This window comes from Protopterus annectens, chromosome 3.part1 (assembly GCF_019279795.1).
Source record: "Protopterus annectens isolate FY-2018-M chromosome 3.part1, PAN1.0, whole genome shotgun sequence".
Taxonomy (NCBI): domain Eukaryota; kingdom Metazoa; phylum Chordata; order Ceratodontiformes; family Protopteridae; genus Protopterus; species Protopterus annectens.
The window spans coordinates 401,681,794-401,695,089 of NC_056732.1; the positions used below are offsets into that span (position 1 = coordinate 401,681,794).

General features: G+C 40.8%; 1 protein-coding gene across 3 annotated transcripts in view; it reads right to left on the reverse strand.

Annotated features, from left to right (window-relative positions):
• Positions 1 to 13,296, reverse strand: part of THRB (thyroid hormone receptor beta) — a 996,269-nt gene that overhangs the window by 468,852 nt on the left and 514,121 nt on the right. The gene's annotated exons all lie outside the window — the stretch shown is intronic.

The following is a 13,296-nucleotide window of genomic DNA, read 5'->3' on the forward strand; positions in this document are numbered from 1 at the left end:
TATATTATTCCGTCTGGATCTTGCTTCCAGGTCTAAGATTTTATTTTGCATGGTTTGACTGTCTGCATCACGAGAGTCGTTTTTTTTTCGTAAGCATTATTATTTTGTCCTCACTTTCAGCTATTCTTATTTCTGATTTATCCATCCTTTCCAAGATTTGATTACATGTGGCACTAAACGTAAGCATTTGAGTTGATAAGTCTTTTAATGCTTCTTGAATAGGTAACAATGCTGATTTAATTTCCTCCATGCTGACCGGTTGATCTGGTTTATTTGTTACTCCTGTTTTTGCAGTCTCCCTTTGTGTAACTGTTTTCTGTCTTTTAAAAATAGCTTCTTTTTCCGGAGATTGCAAGGCTGATAGTTTAGTTTTAGAGGTTGTGATTTCCATAGTTTTGTCTTCTTTTGACATTTTGATAGACTGTAAACGTATTTATACCAGGAGTAAGGTTTCAGCTGAGAGGTATGTATTTCCTTCGTTTGTTGCTCTGTTCAGAGTCAGGCTGACCATCAATTCCAATCCTGCTGTTACAAAATATTTTTCCTCTATTTTTTCTTCTCAGAAGCGAAGATAGATCTTAGAACTTTAGTTATTGCTGCCAATTAGCCTATTAAATCTTGTGATATATCCACAGGGTTGATTTTTGTTTCTGATATCTGAAGAGCTGTAGACTTGCAGTGTTTAAAGAACGGCGGCCATCTTTTCCTCTCTATCTATTTATATAAAACAGCTATTTGCTTTGTTCACTCTTTGGCTGCAATGTAATCATTTAATCAATCATGATCCTGTGACTGCAGCTGATTAAATTCATTAGGACACTACACCTCCAGGAAAGTAGCAATTATCTCCTCTTTAAAGCTAATGACCATGCCCTCTAACTGCTTGCACATGGGGCAATGTTCCCCCTCTTGCCCTTACTATGGCTCTAACACATCTTTTTCATGTAACCTATAGACAACATAATAATATTCTTATACTTACCTTACTAACACCTTCAAAAATTAGGGTATTTCTCCTGTGCTTTGGCAAAATGACCTTTCAGCAAGAATGCCATCTCAGGTCTTCCTTGAAAAAACTACCCTCAGTAGGACTAACCTAGTTAATACAAATTAAATAACTAAAGATGTGTTGTCTCTTCCCTCAACTAAATCAGGAGGGAAGAGAATTAGGAAAAAGTAAAACAAATTAACATACTAGGCATATGCCTAAAATGATCACCATATACTACCATATACTGTTATACCAATAAATAAAAACACCCCATTCTGGGGGTATGGCATGTATGATAAGCAAGCACTGAGATAAAAGACTTTACAGTTGTATAAGCAAATGTACGAATTCAGTAGCTGTTCAAATGATCACTACTGCGGTAGCCTAAGCTGTATGGGTTATATCCTGCATAGGATACAATGGCTGACCAGCTGCCAAAGCTTCAGAGCATCTTCTATGTGTCCAAACCTTTAGTCAGCTCAAGATGAGCAGACTAAGAAGACAGGTTTGGATGCCAAGCCCTTCAGAGCTTTCAGCCAACTGACAGAGGGAGGCTAAGCTCTGATAGGACATTGCTAAGAAAAGAAAAAAATCCATGTCCACACCCTGGCATAAAAACACACCAAACAAGGAGTATGCAGGGGAAGAGCGACTATTGCAGCAGTGATCATTTGAACTTCTACTGTTAAGGTAAATTTACTTACGTTACTGTTCTATGTTCTTCATATTGATCACTGCTGCAGTAACCTAAGCAATATGGATAGATTACCCTAGCTTAGTACAACTGTGAGGTGAAAGATGAATGCTCCAGGATTCCCTGGAGCATAGTCTTTGAAAAGCTTGTCCTACACCTGGACAGGAATCTAGTTCATGGTTATTGTAAAAGCATGAAGAGAGTACCAAACTGCTGCTTTTAGAATACTTCTAGAGTCCAGTCCTTTCCAGAAAGCCACAGATGAAGCCAAGGCTCAAGGAGAATGAGCCATGACCCTGCCTCGAACAGTTCTGTTCTTGTGGGAATCACAAAAGGTAATAGACTGAGACAACCACTTGTAAACAGTCTTTGACATAGGTTGTCCCTTCTTACTTTTACAAGAAACAACCGACTGTTCAGAAGTTCTGAAAGATTTTATTCTATCAAGATAGTATTTGAGTTGTCTGTGGTAATCCAAGGTATGAAGTATCATTTCTCCCTCATTTTGGGCTTCTGGAAAGAAAACAGGGAGATGGAGAGTTTGGCTTAAAGTACATTCTGATACCACTTCAGGCATAAAAGAAGGACTAGTTCCAAAATAAACCCTGTCTCTTTGAAATATGAGATAAGGTTAACTCACCATGTGAGCTTGCAACTCAGATAGTCTTCTTGCAGAGGTTAGAGCAATCAGTAAAACTGTTTTTCATGGTAAGAACTTCAAGTCAGCTAGATGCCTGGCTAGCTTAGTCAGTGGAGCATGAGACTCTTGCACTCAGGATAGTGGGTCCAAGCCCCACACTGGGCAAATTCCTTTTTCCACTGCTAAATCCTTAAGGCAAACCAACACACACAGGCAAATTTCCTGGTCATTGGTGGTTCTATAGTGAAGCGCACCGATGTCCCCCTCACCAGACTGAGTAAGGAGAGTTACAGTTAGCTGCCTTTCAGGGGCTAGGGCCCATCAAGTCACACAGGTGCTCAGATTATTGAACTACAGATACTAGTATGACTCTGTTATAGACCATGTGGGTGTTAATGACCTGAGACATACGTCCCTTGACTATATGAAGCAAGACATGATCAAGCTCGCTGATTGTGTGTCTCAGGCTGGTGTGAGCCTAGCATTGAGCAGCATACTACCTTCTCCAAGGATGATACCACATTACCAACAGAAAATGATTGATTTTAGCAGCTGGCTTAACTTCTGGTGTCAGTTCAGGGGAGTATAATATCCGATGGCCTGGGAGGACGTGTCTGACAGACCACACTGCTTTGCCAGGGATGGTCTGCACATCTCCCCTCTATGCTTTCAGATATTGGCAAAAACCCTTTTAACCCCCATAATTCCTTTTTTAGGCAATGCCAAACTAATAAACCTACCTATGAAGGAATATCTGGAGATGGTACTGCTCAATGCTATAAGTCTTAACAAGAAACTCCACTCCCTGCAAGCCTTCCTCTCCCTGGAGAGTGAAGACATCTGTGTAGTAATAGAGATGCAGTTTAAAGTTGCTGTGAGTAACCCAGCAATGCAAGGTTACAATACATGTCACACCTTTAGACCAGCTAAGCAGGAGGGAACTGAAGATGGAGGAGTGTCAGTCTATATTAAGACTAATCTCACATCCAGACTAGTTAAAGTGTATGACCCACTGGAACTCATACATGTGCAGCTCACCATAAACAGGGTGCCGTACCATATCCTTGCAACATATACATCTCCTTCCATATCACAGGAAATCTATACTACCTATCTCAATGTACTAGAGTCCCTCACTGTTCAACACACTACGATAATCATGAGGGATCTCAACTACTCATCTATAGATTGGGAATCTTACACCACTTCTAATGCACAAGCCCAGCGATAACTAAACTTTGTTAATACTGACATCCTGAAACAGTTGGTCCATTCTCCTACCAGGTACAAACATCCCTGACCTTGTACTTATGAACATGGGGGGGAGGTCCAATGTTCCCTACATAATGTAACATCTTCGCTCGTCAGATCTGACCATAAGGCAGCATTACTTAAAATAAAAATTTAATCTGGGAATCCAACAAAACCAAAAACATTTAGGAACTATTTCAAGGCTAATTACTTTCTATTAAGCAACACATTGGCTAAATTCCAACTATCCCCAAACCCAGTAAACACCACAGAATAGACTAAGCTATTTACAAAATATCTATATAGCCATATTGCTAGCTGAATAGAGGAGCTGTGCCCACTGATATTAAGAAGAAGACAAACTCAAAAGTCAAGCTGCCCTGGTAGAATCACACTATCAGTTGGTTAGACAACAAAAGAAAAATCTTGGCCAAGCATAGGAGGAACAAAGCCATACAAACTAAAAGCCCCCAACCAATCTAAATAGGCAGCTAAGATCTTAGGTTAATACTTCAAAGGCTAAATTTGAAGAAAAAAACAGTTTCTCAGGCAAAAAACAACCACAAAGCTTTCTACAGGTATGTCTGTAACCTCTGAGGAAATACATAACAATGTGCAGAACTTATTGTAAATGATATGACCCATACTGAATCGGAGGCCATTGCCAAGCTTTTGTCTGACAGGTTCAGCTCAAATCCCTCCATAATCAGAAAGAAATACCACATAACACAATCCTGCTAAATATTACTAGAGAACAGGTCATTAATGCACTTTCCAAGTCTAAAAACACTGCATTGATGGGTCCCAATAATATCCTAGGATATTTAGTAAACAGCATGAAACATGACCACTCTGGTCCACTTGAAACACTTTTCAATTGGAGCCTTCAGTCAGGTTTTGTGCCCAAGGAATGGAAGATGGCTACAGTCATTCCCCTGCACAAAGGAGGTCTGACCACTGATCTGGGTAACAACAGGCCCATAAGTCTTACCATCTTCATATGTAAGGCCCTGGAAAGAATCACCGTGGACATAAGTAACCTGCAAATGCTGGACCCATCACAGTTTTGCTTTGTTAAAGGAAGTTCATGCCTATAAAATCTGTTGGACTTTTTTGAGAGGGTCACCAAAGCACTGGATGAAGGTAAGTCTTTGCACAGAGCTTACCTTGGCCTAGCCAAGGCTCTTGATAAAACACCCCACTTAGGCAATATAGACAAGCTCATTAATTTAGGTATAAACCCTTTTATCACCCACTGGATAGCCAACTGGCTCACTGAAAGGACCCAGGAGGTCAAAATAGGTGAGGCCACCTTCATCAAGAGGTCAGTCACTAGTATAGTTCCCAAGGCTTGGTACTGGGCCCACTCCTTTTTGGAATCTTTTTCACTAAAATAGAAGCAAATGCTGAAGGTTTATGGCTGACTAAATTTGCAGATAATTGCAAGCTAGGGGTTATCATAACCTCCCCGGCAGACACTAGCATTCTTCAAGAAGGTCTATCTCTGACTAATAAATGGTGCCAAAGCCATGGTCTTAAATTCAATGCTAAGAAATGCATAATTGTACCCCTTGGGAAATCAACCATCTCGGCTCATTACTATGCTGATAATACACCCGTAAGAGTTGACCCAGTGGTAAGGGATCTGGGTACACACTTAGACAGTACCCTTATCTTTGACTACCACGTGGCCACAGTGGTGGGTAAATCCTTTTATGTTAAACAACTTATAAGTAAGGGCATGGCATCTAGGTACAAAGAGGTCATTATCCCACTGTACTCCAGCTTAACAGACCAATCATAGAGTACTATTGCTGGGTTGGCAGACTGGTGTGAGACATAGAAGATGACTTTTCTGAGCTATTATACAGAACCAGAACTGCCTAGACATGGCAAGGTCTTGCTGTGTCTAATTATGGTGGCTGCCAAAAAAGCAGCTACTAGAAAATTGAAATTAAATTCTAAACCAACTATACTAGAAGTAGTGAATATAGTAACAGAGATAAAACAACTGGCATTGAGATCTTTAGAAAAAGGTAGGAGCAAACTATACAGGAAAAATGGGAATTGTAGGAGCAATACACAGAGGGGAGGAATGAGGATTAAAAGAAGTCAGAACGTAAATAAGCTCTGTAATGTCTGAATGAAAATGATTGGGTATATTATAAGTGGTGTACAATGTTTGCAACTCAGAGTGTTTCAGTATGGTTTGTGATATAAAATGCTTGCAACTAGGATTGTGTCGGTGTCGTTTATTTTCATTTATATAGATGTATGACTGCCTATGTCATAAGTGATGGTTTAATAAAGATGTTTCTTGTTTAAAAAAAGGAAGGAATTGAACAATTTATGTAATGTTGCTTAAGTTATATAATATATAGCAATATATGTGAAGTATAATGTTTGCAAACTTTTATATAAATGTAAATTTGCCTATATCACAAGTGATAACAAAAAAAGGGTTTAAAAAATCATACAATATAATGCTCCCTTTGGTATGTACTTGACTAGGCATATGCAGCAACTAGAGCAACCTCAAAGGTTCCTTATAAAACAAAACAAGCCTGCCTTATGCAGAGAGTCTTAAAGCCCTTTCCTTCTACTCAGTATCCTATAGGCGGCTGAGGGGTGATCTATGCCTGGCTTACAAGTCATCCGCAAACCCCACACTTATGAATCTCCTACATATTCATAAGTCACAGAGTACTAGAAATACAAGGTCTAAAAACCTGAATTTTGTCTGCGACATAAACAGAACATGCTGGAGACAGTTATGTGCTCCAGAGACTGCCCCTCCTATGGAACAGGCTTCCCATCCATGTGAAACTGTGTTTGTCTATTACCCATTTTAAGCACAATCTTGTGAGAGTAAAGAACAGGTTAAAATGGATTTCTGTGTATTTTTCTGAAAATGCAAAATAAATGTTCTGCATTTCAGTGTGTAGAATGCACTCAGTTTAAACTCAGTTACCTAACTTGGGAAAAACATATAGCTTGGCATTCATTGTTAATAAGAATCAGAAGTAAAATATTTTATCTCTTATAAACTATGCAGCTTGTGTAAAATTATTATCTACAAGCAGGTCAAGATGAACTCTTGTATGCAGCTGTGTCTCATCAACATGATAATCAAGATAGGCCAAGGACGAAAAGAGTTATTCTTCAGGAACAGAATGCTTAAAATTTGGAAAACAAACTACAGCAAACCAGACTCAAAAGAAAGGCTTATTTGTGTCTTTCGGCTTTTCCTGGTTAGGGGTCACCACAGTGGAACTCCAGTCCGCTAATGATTGGTAGTGGATTTTAAAGTACCGGGTTACCAGCCCTGATGCACAACCATCAACGAAGGCACGCCCCATTCACGTATGCCTCCACACAGAAGACGCTCTAGCTGAGAGTCGAATGGGACAACATCTTGCTATGAGGTGACAACACTACTGCAGCGCTCTGCCAAATTCTCTAAACTGCTGATGCAGGCAGAAAAGACACTATAAAGATTAGGACTTTTTCTTTTGTATCGGAGACTTTGATTTTTCTATTCTTGCAGACCTGATGCTGTAAGCTGAAGTATGTTTTTGATGTATATACCTTTCATTGTTAAGCTAGATGTAAACCTCATGTGCAGTAAATGAATGTCGTAACAGCAGAACTGTCTCAGTGTTTTCATTGAGTAAAGGTACAGACTACCTAAAAAGTATTGTTTAACAAACATAAACAGGTGGATGGTGAACAGGAAATTTACATCAGGCCTGGCACCCATGTCACTTATGGACAGAGGTAGCTTATCAATGCCTGCCCCTCAATGTCCTATTTGGATGCAGGATATAATTATACTTTTGGGGAAACTTAGCTAGGCTTAGAAAGTCCCTTGGGTCATTAGCCTAATAACAGTCTCTGAATGTATGAGCTGGTTCAAATGGAGCCAGTGCTCACCTCTCTGACACAAAATTAAGATCCCAAGGAAGAGCTTTTTATACAGCACCCCTCTGAAAAACATTTACACGTGAGACTGCATTGAAAGAGGGGGTCTATGGCAGACATGCTGAAATGGCGGACAAATGAACCTTGATTGAGAACTAAGATAGGCCATAGGATAGTAACTCACACAAATATGGCAAAAAACAGAGCAACTCTAGTCCTGAGTGGGTGCTGATTATTTTGTTAGCACCAACTAGAAAACCTCTTTCCATTTATTTATATATCATTTTCTAATAAAAGGCTTTCTTGTCTCCATTAGTACTTGCTGTATGTCTTCACAAAACAGGTGCCTAAAAGATATTAAGACCTCATCATCCAGACAGTCAGTTGTAGTTGTTTGGGGTTGGGATGCATCAAACACCCCATAATCTTGTGTGAGTAAATACATTCTGTGAGAAAGGTAATTGCCTCTGGCCAATACCAAAAGAATGGAGAACCACTGTTCCCTGGGTAAGAAGAGGTCACCTCAATGGTCTTTGGGAATCCTTCTGAATCTTCACAAGTACCCTGGAAATCAGTGGAAAGACAGGAAAAGCATACAGGTACATTCCTGTCCATGGAAAGAAAATAAAATAAAAGAAAAGTCATCTGCATTCCACACCTTCTTGCATGGAGTTCTGGAGCAACATTTTTCCAATTGATTGCTTAGAGAGAAGGCAATAAGATCTACGAGAAATTCTCCACAGATGGATCAAGTCTTGGAAGACCCCCATGACTCAGTTTCCATTCATGAGGGTCTGCCTTGGTCCTGCTCAGCTCATCTGCCACACAGTTTTGCTCTGATGGAATGTAAGATGCCTATAGAGTGAGATTGTGTTGTAAAGTTATCATGCTAATACGGCTAGTTTGCACAGGGGTCAAGATCTAGTTCCCCCCTTGCTTGTTTATGTACAACATCACTCTGGTACTGTCTTTGACTACAGAAAGTGGTCCTGGGGAACACAGATGAATCACAGAGTTGAGAGCCTTTATAAGAGCTGGGATTTGTAAAGACAATGTGTGTTGATGCTACAACCAAGGATAAATCAGACAATACTGCATCTTATGTGGAGTCTTGCAAGAGGGTTTCATGAGAATCAGGGAAGCCAAGAGACCCCAAATCCTGAAGTATTCCTTCACAGTGATGTAAGCCTGAGAAGAAAATCCCTGGAATAGATATTTTTTTTCTGTGGAAGAAAAAAAAATTGTAATGAGGTATCTGGCAGGCACCTTAGAAACACAATCCTGTGTGATGGAGTCAAAAAAGACTTTTATGTATTCTCTTAAAATCCCAGCCTGTGTTTATCTATTACCCAGGTGAGATATTCCTGATACTTTGAAAAAGACTCTGCAAAGATAAGCAAGTTGTCTAAATATGGAAAATGTGGACAGCCTGTAGCCTGCAGTGGGTTATAACTGGAGACAGACACTTTGTAAACACTCTTGGAGCAATGGATAGCTCAAGGGTAACACAGAGAACAGATAATGTGATCCAGGTGTACAAAAGCTTAAGAAATGCCTGAAATCTGGATGACTTAGGAATGTGATGAAATGTACAGTATATTTTAAATCTAGCAAACTCAAATGAGGAAAAAGGGTAAAATATCCCAAACTGAGAAAAGAAAGGTCCAGAATTGGTCTCCAGGAGTTTTCTTTCTCTGCCACTAAAAACATTTTTGAGTAAAACTGTTTCCCTAACTGGACAGGAGAAACAGTTTATATTACCCCCAGAGACAGCATATGATGGAGGACAGGAGGACAGAGAGGGTTTGTTCTGTAAGACAAGGAGGAATCCCCAGGAAAGGAGGAATTTCCTCCCGTTGCCATTTGTATCTTAGATGGATTACATTCAGGACCCATTTGTTTGACACAATCAGTTGCCAAAGACAAAAATGGAAGTACAGACTTTCTGGAAGGGGTAAGGCACTGCCAGGGTGGGATGGAGGAACAATGTCCTTTATATGGTCATTCTGACTTGTCTGTCCTTTGTTCTGGTGGGAAATTCCTGCTTTCTTTTTGGTATCTTCCTGCCATTGCTTTTAAATGTCTGCTTACCAGCATTCTGCTGAAGCTGTTTATTTAATTTCTGGTCAAAATCGGACAAGGGAGGAGAAAATCCCTTGAAAAATGTACAGGAGCGCTGAAAAATCTGATACATTCCCTGAATTAGTTTACCTCTCTTATCACGTGCTCTGAAATCCTTTACAGCAGTGGTTTAAAATACTAAATCTCTATCTAAAGCACAATTCAAAATTCCATTTTCAACATCTTCTGGGTGGTTTTGACAATGCAGCCAGACAAACCTCCTCAAAGCAGCACCACTGGTAACAGCCCTAGAAGCAGTATCTACAGAGAAATAAATACAATTCAAACAATGTGTAGTGACTTGAGAAAGAAAAAAGTACAGTTGTGTCACACTAACCATAATTGTAGATGTTCAAGTAGAATAATGTTGCAGTACTGTTTCTTGGGTCTCCCAGCCATGCAGAAGCCCATGACCAGGTAATTTCCAACAGTTTTTACATCATTCTCAGTCAATGGACATTTGAGATCTGATATTCTGATGTTGGGGTATAATAAGGTCATCTGCTGGCACTATCTTCAATTCTTTCTAAGTAATATACAAGCATTCTGATGCTATAGGACAGCACGACCTCCCCAGATGTCTGGGTTAGCTGTGGTAGTAATACACAAGGGGAGAGGGGATAATGATGGATCTATTTCTATTGGCGTCTCCTCTCTTCCCTGTACTCAGCAAGGGGGGCGGGAAAGGGTGAGCAACTAGAGGGGTTGGAGGGTGGAAATGTACTGCAACACTGCTGTACTCAAACATCTACAATTATGGTAAGTGTGACACAACTGTACTATGTTCTTCATAGTCACTGTTACAGTAATTATTCTTGGCAGGACTCCCAAAGTTAGTGGAAGGGTGGCAGGACATGCTGCTGGCCCTTAGGAAATAAGGTTTTACAGGATGGTTGTAGCAAACCCGCCCTAGCTCTTGACGCAATGCCTAAATGGTAGCGTTTTATAAAGGTTTGCACTGATTTCCAGGTGGCAGCTTCAAGGATGGCCTGTGTAGTAGCTCCTTTGAGGAGGGTAGTGGAAGCTGCCTTGTGCCTTGTGGAATAGGCTTTGACATGACCAGGAAGGGGTTTTCCAAGGTGAATGTAACAGAACCTGATGTAACTAGCTATCCATTTGGATATGGTTTGTTTGGAGACAGGTTTGCCCTCTTTGCCTGTGTGAAAGCAACCAACAGGCTGTTCTGTACTATTTGTTTTTTTTTTTTTTCTCATGTCCAAGTAGTACCTGATTTGTCTGTATACATCCAGGGAAAGAAGGGTTTGCTCTGCTTTGTTCTGAGGCTTTAGAATGAAAACCGGTAGGTGGATAACCTGGTTTAGAAAAAGTCCTAATACCACCTTAGGCATAGATTAATTAGTTGTAAGGGTTACCGTATTTGTGAAGGACTGTGAAAAGCTCTTTACACATAAGGGCTTGAAGCTCAGAGGACCTCCTTGCAGAAGTGATGGCAACTAGTAGGGTGGTCTTCCAAGTGATCATCTTTAATGAGGTGGATGATGCTGGTTCAAAGGGAGACAGGGTGAGTTTTTCTACCACGTAACTGAGATATCAGGTAAAAAACAGACTCCTTTTGGGTGGCCTCAAGTGAACGGGCCCTTTTAGAAATAGCTTCAGGTGAGGCTGAGAGTAAATGGGAGGGAAATAGGGTAGGCAAGTTGAGATGGCAGAAGCATGCACCTTCATGCCAGAATAAGAAAGCCCCTGGCTGAACAGAACAGAAAGGTATTGCTGGACTGAATTGGCCTGCCTGCTGAGGAGGGCTGGTGTTCTTGCTATGTTACCAGATGTAGAATCTCTTCAGTTTTGCTAGGTATGATTTTCTGGTTGTGGGTTTCCTTGCCTCCTTAAGGATTTTTAGCAACACAGAGGGATAGTTAACAGGCTGCCAGTTGAGTGTGGCTAGATTAGGATGAAATACTAAGCCCTTGACCTGGCTGAGGAGATCTACCTACTGTGGAAATGGGTGGAATCTCCTTCTGCATTTGATAAAAAAGAAAAAAACTGTGTTGTCTCAGCCAGAATGGGGCAATGAGAACCATGCTTGGTTTGCCTGTCCAGACTTTTTCAGTACCCTGGAATCAGGGGTAAGGCTGGAAAGGCATACAGAAACAGGATGGTCCATTTGAATGAGAATATTTCTATTTTCCATGTTCCTGCTGCTGGGTTCCGGAAAAGAACCTCAGCAGTCTGTTTTGGTGGAAGGCCAAAAGATCTGTTGTGGGAATTCTACACTGTCAGATTAAGTTCAGGAAAGCCTACCTCTTCAGCATCCATTCATTGGAGTCCAGAAGATTTCTGCTTAAGGAGTCTGCCAGGATATTGTTATGCCCCAGAATGCAGGATGCTATAAGATCAGTTTCAGGTCTTGTGCTAACAGCCAAATCTTTATAGCAAGACAGCACAATGGGTAGGAAAGGGTGCCCCTTGTTTATGTACCATATGACTGTGGTGTTGTCTGTCCAAATCTGTAAAGTTCTTGGTGTTAGGCTCTGTTTAAAGGCTTTCATTGCTAGACAGACAGATAACTCTTTTTCCTTGATATGTAGCTTCCTCTGATAGGGGTCCAGATGCTCTGCATCTTCATGGTCCCCAGGGGAGCCCCCACACTATGCCTGGGCTGTCTGTAGTGATGTTCCTGTCTACCTATGGCAAGGAAAAGTTTGCACCTGAATTCTGTAAAACAGTGTTTTCCACCACAGCAACTCCTTTCTGGGCATGGAGGGAGATGGAGTGTTTCCAGGGGCTGAGAATGCTGTTTCCACTAGTTTTTAGGAACCATTACAGCTTTCTCATGTGCAGCTTTGCAAGAAGGATCATAAGTATGCAAAAAGCCATGTCCTCCAAAATCCTGAGAAAGTTTCTTAACTGGATCTGCTGCTTTGGCAGCAAGCTGATCATGTAGTTTGTCAGGAAGGGTATTTTTCCTGTGGAAAGAAGGCTTTTTGCTGCACAGAGTCTATGAGAGCTCCAAACAAGAGTTTGGGGTAATCATGACCTGTAAAGCATTTTGAGTTTGTTCTGTGGATTTTCCTTGGTTGAAGTAGTCATCCAGGAAAAGGTAAATCAAACCCCAAGGGTTCATCAATAGGCTGCTATATATTGTCAAAGCACTTGGTAAAATTTCTTGGAGCAGTAGACAGACTAAATGGTAAAGCACAAAACTGATAGTGCAAAAGTCTGCTGCTACAAAGAGCATATATTTTTGTTGGTAGTCTGCAAGGGGGATGTGAATGTAAGTGTCCTTTACATCTAGAGTACCAAGTATGCATCCTGGAAGATCATGGGAAGTAACTTTAGTAAGATTAGCATTTTGAATTTTGGAACATAAAGGAATCTGTTTGGCCTTGACAGGTCCAAGAAAGGCTTCTATGTGTTTTCTTTTCCTGGGACTAGAAACATCTTTGAATAAAAACCTTTTCCTTCCTGACCTGGGGGAACAGGTTGTATGGATCCTTGTTGTAGCAAGTATAAAAGGATAGGTGGTAAGAGACTCTCTTGCTCTTTTGGTGGTTTTTATATACCTAGGGAAGGCAGAATTTCTCTGAATTTAATGGAATAGCCACCTTCTCAGATTTGAAGGACCCACTGGTCCTTGGTAATGGTTTTTCATTCTTGCTGGAAGGGGACAGTCATCCTGCTGGGGGGGGGGGGGTAGGGTAAGAGGGGTCAGGGGCT